The 5,770-nt window shown below is 34.9% G+C and overlaps 1 protein-coding gene across 4 annotated transcripts in view; it reads left to right on the forward strand.

Moving 5' to 3' along the window:
- The first annotated feature begins 997 nt into the window (after positions 1-997).
- The window catches only part of LOC106868868 (uncharacterized), a 358,699-nt gene continuing 353,926 nt past the window's right edge, over positions 998-5,770 (forward strand). The window contains exon 1 of one of the 4 annotated variants that reach the window (XM_014914318.3): positions 998-1,272. The gene's annotated coding sequence lies outside the window, so the exon portion shown is untranslated. Of the gene's footprint in view, positions 1,273-2,957; positions 3,097-3,561; positions 3,829-5,770 lie in introns of those variants that run through there. The other 3 variants (XM_014914316.3, XM_052971228.2, XM_014914319.3) reach the window with 3 other exon arrangements.

Genomic DNA, 5,770 nt, shown 5'->3' on the forward strand with positions numbered 1-5,770 from the left:
CTTGCATTCATACAAACATACATATATAAGATATGTGTTCGTCTGTCGTTATCGACGATGACTTAGGACATTACATGGGAGAAGACGGGGCACGGTGTGTCCGGCTGAGGCCAATCAGTCCGATGGGGTGTTTGAGTAGGGTAGTACTTCTGACGGAGTAATATGTGGTTTTCTTCAGATTTGTTTGTCCATTTTGATCCTCACCTGACATCCGGCTCTCACTTGTGGTTACTCGAAGCTGACTGCAGGCAACAGCAGTCACATCCCGAGCAACGAATTCCAACAGGCCGGCCTAACCATGGTGAGGGTAGCCGATGGCTTTCAAACCGTCGGTGAACTAGGGCTTGTCTGCTTATGCATGTAAATACAAGATCCAGCGGACTGTGCAGAGGAAACCAACAGATACATACATATACCGATAGCACAGCTGCACAGTTAACAACATACAAGGTTCAGTTCTTGTAGGCGATGTAATAAGTTTTTAATGAAGTAATACCTACTAACCAACCAACCAATCAAACAAACAACGGTACACATTTTTCAATGAATTTTTGTAATTCCTCAAAAGTATCTATGTGTCTTTCTCTCACCGAAGGATATAAACATTTGCGAGAAACCCAGAGCTTTTCGAACAATGAGTTACAGTAGTAGCTCCCTTTTCACTGTCGTCGCCAGAAATGTAGTGAACCGGAGCCTGGTCCCATTGGAAACCTGTAACCAACGACGCTTTTATCTCGACAAACTGTAATATAAAATAAAATAAATTAAGAAATAGTTGTCGCGCACGCGCACACATTCAGGCCTACACAATTTCGCGCATGCATAGACACATACATATTTCTATCTATCTATCTATCTAAAGACATACATTTGTATACACACACACACACATATATATGTATGTATGTGTGTGTGTGTATATATATATATATATATATATATATATACGCATGTGTGTGGTGGTAGTGTATATTGTGTATGTGTATGGTGTGTGTGTATTGTGTTGTGTAACATTTATTTTTGCGTTATATGAAATGTCATCTGCTGTAATGATTTACTCCATTCGGTTTAGAATCAATGAAAAATATTTTCGTCTGTAGTATTTTAATTCAATCTTGCTGCTCCCTAATCGTATCTCTGCACCCCACCCCATCACCAACAGAGCCGAAATTTATGCATTCTGGGCACAGACTGATAGTGTTGGCTGTCTATAGCAATATTGCTACTAGCATTCAACATATTTACTACTACAAGTGAAAACCATCCGGAATTGTGAGAAAGAATTTTTTTCTTCCGCTTTTGTTCTAATTCTTTCGATTTATTGCACCCAAAACAACTTCGATATAACCCTAATTGCAGTTCATTTTAAACATATATATATATATATATATATATATATATATATATATATATATATATATATATATATATATATTTATATATATATATAATCATCTTATCCCTTTGACATCACACCCAGCGCCTTATTGTTTCTGCTAGAGGTTTATTACGATGCTACAAAAATATCTCCACTCGAGACAGACATACAAGCTGCACGCATTAACATATCTATGAAATATGGTGATATCGTAGTTTATATTATAAGATAATCCAACTCAAATAGACATGGCGATAAAAATACATGTTTATTACGCACATACATTCAGTTATCTACATAAAATTGGATTGCCCGGTTAAGCCGATGCGCTATCCTAACGACTACTATATGGTGTGTTTTTCCTACTTTCTTCTTTCTTTTTGTGCTTGCTTTAATGCAAGAGACTTAGCTTGTTTTCTTCTGTTTACTTTCGTGTCATTACTGTTTCTGTGACATATTGAAAGTGATAATAGTTTGTCAGCGACCGAGAGACGAAGTACCTGCCTTCTTCACCCACTTCTCTCTCTTCCTATCTTAATCCCTTTCTTTTCCCTAACCTTTTCTCTCTCTCCACTGGCTTTTTCATCCACGCTCTAAGGAATAATTATATGTATATCTGTCTATGTCTGCATGTGTTCAGATTCTCCGTCCTCCTCACCTGTTTGCCCAGATGTTCGCCCTCAAAGGGCACTCTCTCTCTTTCTTTCACTTTATGCCGTGTGGTGGTGGTGGTGGTCGTGGGGGTTTGGGAGGGGGGAGGGGGCTGACGTCGTTGCATGCAGACGTTTGTTAGCTTTCTGCCATGTGGATGCCGCCAGCGAATATATTAACATGATCAACTGCTGTCACAGCAAAATGATCCCATTTTACCAGCTTATTACAACAACACTAAATAAATTCAAAATCATTAATCTTGTTTTATATAGCGTTATTCTCCATACATGTGTGTGTGTGTGTGCAGATGTATTTACAGAAAAATATACACATACATGCATATACAGTATATGTAAATACACACACAAACGCACATATATACATATTCACATGTATATACAGATAAATATACACACGTATACATCAGCTCATTGTATTTTATATTACATTATATATTACATGGGTGTATACATACATTCATACATAAATTCATACATACATACATACATATATACATACATACACTTATATACTATGGATTATTTATAATGTATACTACATTATGCATATTTACTATATATATATATTAGTGTGGGTGTATATACTATATACATCACTATGTTCATATAGTATATAAATGTATGTGTGTGTGTGTGTATTATATGATTGAACGCCACGCATCCTCTTCCAAGTAAGTTCTATCTATCTATCTATCTATATATATATATATATATATATATATACATACATACATATATTTACATATATATATTATACACGTGTGTGTATTGCCATTTGGCAAGAAATGTACATTAGAAAATAGAATGACAATTTTTAATAAATCAGAAACATTTTAAGACAATAAATATACATTATAAAAATTTTCTTTAAAATTACTGTCCTTTATGGGAATGTTAGTGTAAAAGTTGGTGGTGTGCAAGCTTGTGTCATGAAGTATAAGTCCGTGTTGGTTTGTGTGTGAATGAGGGGAAGGTGTACGTCTTATCGAAGAGCAGTGGATGCCAGCTACCAACGAGCACGGAGTGCAAAATGACATTAGCACGGTAAATAATAATCCAGTATTACTACTGTATATACATCATTGTTATCTTTCTACCTTTCTCCAGCTTTGTAGCTGTAGTAGCTTTCGATGGATTGAAGCAGTCTTAAAGTATCATCTACCCGATCGTCAACAGGTGGTGATGGTCATCACTCCTTTATACTGACATAAGCTGTGTGTAGAAATCTGTCAACGCATTTCATTTCGCATCTTGTTTTAGAAGCAGCGACTGCTGCCGAAATATCTCAGCTGCTAGTCAAGATCATTTCGTTTGCCATCATCGTTATTTTTTGTTTCATAATATCGTTTTTTTTTCCTCATCATCATCTATGGTTTGTTTGTGTTCGTGTCTTTTCAATACATTTATTATAGAAACGAAACAGTAATGTCGGTGTTTTTATTGTTTGTGTCTGTTAGTGAGTCTCTATTGCTTTAAATGAGTCACAGCGAAATAGTCGCTGTCAGGCTCAGCGATACTCCTCTTTCAATTTCTATAAGCGCTACTAGAATACACAAATACATGCAGGAATTTCTTCGACTTCACTCGCTTTCTGTTCAGGTTATTCTTCATTTCTCTTTATTTATGTATAAACAAAACAAATAACATTAATAATATAACATTTTTTGAAATCAGTTTCTGTTAAAAATGATAATCGATTCGATAGTTTTCCTTGAAATCTATGGCTTTCGTAAATATATATTGGGTGTCTGTCAGAAAGGGGATGTTTCCGCATAGGTATGTGACATTTTCTCTGGAATTTACCCCTTTCCCTTGTCTTTTCATGAACATTGTATACATGTTCTTATCTCTGAATACTTAGTATTTATAACTGTCATGAAGTAGTGTTTATATCATATTTCTATTTTCTGTAATATTTGTTTACATCCAAGTATTTTCCTTCTCTCCTCATATCATTAGTTTCACTTCCTGTGCGACAACACTACTACACTCTGATAAATATGTCATTTCTAACTACATTTTAGCACGTGTTGGTTTTTCTAGCTTTATGTTTATCTCTCCCTTTTGCTCTCTCGCTCATCTCTAACAATTAAATACCTATATAATTTCTGTTTTATCAACCATTTCTATAAAACTTCAACATTATATTCAGTCTGTGTACACTTTTCGAAGATTGTGTTTCGTCGGACCCATTCTGTAAGATCCTTTCTGCTACATATGGAATAATTATAGAGAAAAAAAAAGCGATGTTTTTTCCTCCCGTTAATTACTATTTCATTTATGATATTTCCAAAGTTTTAATTAATGACTATGACAAACAGATCATTCCCCCGAATTCCCTACAAAAGGGAGAAAGTTATTCAAATATAAATGTGCTAAATATCCCTAAATATTTCCCCCTGCGAAATGAGAATGCGTTACTGCAACCTAATGGGTAGAATTTGCGGTGAAACATTTAGTTTATTGCCTGAATGTTTATTAATATGTGCATATATGTTTGAATTAGAAGTAGGTTTTGCAAGAGTTTTATCAAATAATTAATTTCCCAAACAGGTAGATTATGCGGAGTCACTATTTACTATCTATATTTTCTATCTGGATTTACTAAGTGATCCATTTATGGGTGATTAACTCTTTGCACTTCAAAGAAGAGACAGAAATGAGAATTGTGATATTCAGAACTTTTTCTGTGTGGGAATACGCATATAAATCTAGTGTGGGATTAAGAGAATCGTCATAGCTTCGGCGGCTCTCTTTACTCAATAAGTTCAAATCCCAGCAGGGTTACCTTTGCCTTTCATTATCCCGAGGTCGATTAAATAAAGTATTAGTTAAATATTTGGGCCGATTTTTATAAAGCATAGAATAGAATTAAACAGACGACAAAATAACTTGTCAGGGCCTTTTCCCCATCGCCGTGCGTATATTAAATATATTGTAAATTAATTTGTATATGAAGCCTATCATTTGCTTTCTTTGTAGCTGTCATTGACTACCAGACAAGAAATGAGAAATAATGATGATAATAATTATAATAAAGTTAAATATTTAGTGAGATTGACTCGGATGTTTCAACGATGATGATGGTAATGATTAGAACTATGGGAAGGAAACATATCCCCTCCTCACCCAAGTACTTTACTGCATTGCTAAGTGCTTATTGCATTCTCTGCTGAGCTATAATCGATTATGTAGTATCAGAGATACCAAAGCAATTCTCTAGTTCGAATCCAATAACGTTAGGGATATTTTATTGATAACGTTCAGTTGCATGTATGTTACACAGGGGAGTTGTAGGATTGTTAGCGTTTCTATTCCTTTTTAATTTCCTATGATTCAAAACCTTAGCATTTTTCTCATTCAATATAATGCGAAGATTTTGGTTATAAAATTTAGATTATTACCACTAAAAGAAGTGGCAGAAGAGTAACAACAGAGTGACGGTTTAAAGATATTATACTTCGTAAGGTCCCTTTAGTTCTGAGATCAAATTTCACCTCTTCTAAGGGCTGTCATTTCTCCAGGGTCAAATAAGAAAAAGTACGGATCAACTAACTACCAGCAAGCACCTCTTACAATCGCAACAGTTGATTCAACGAGGTAGCATCTACGCAGTCGCTCGATCAGCTAGAAATAACAGCCAAATATTCTTATAATCGTAAACTACCTTCTTGAAAAAGACTTATACAAGGATGTTGTTATAGATCTTTTATCCTTT

Source organism: Octopus bimaculoides, chromosome 10, assembly GCF_046866305.1.
Source record: "Octopus bimaculoides isolate indiv1 chromosome 10, ASM4686630v1, whole genome shotgun sequence".
NCBI lineage: Eukaryota > Metazoa > Mollusca > Cephalopoda > Octopoda > Octopodidae > Octopus > Octopus bimaculoides.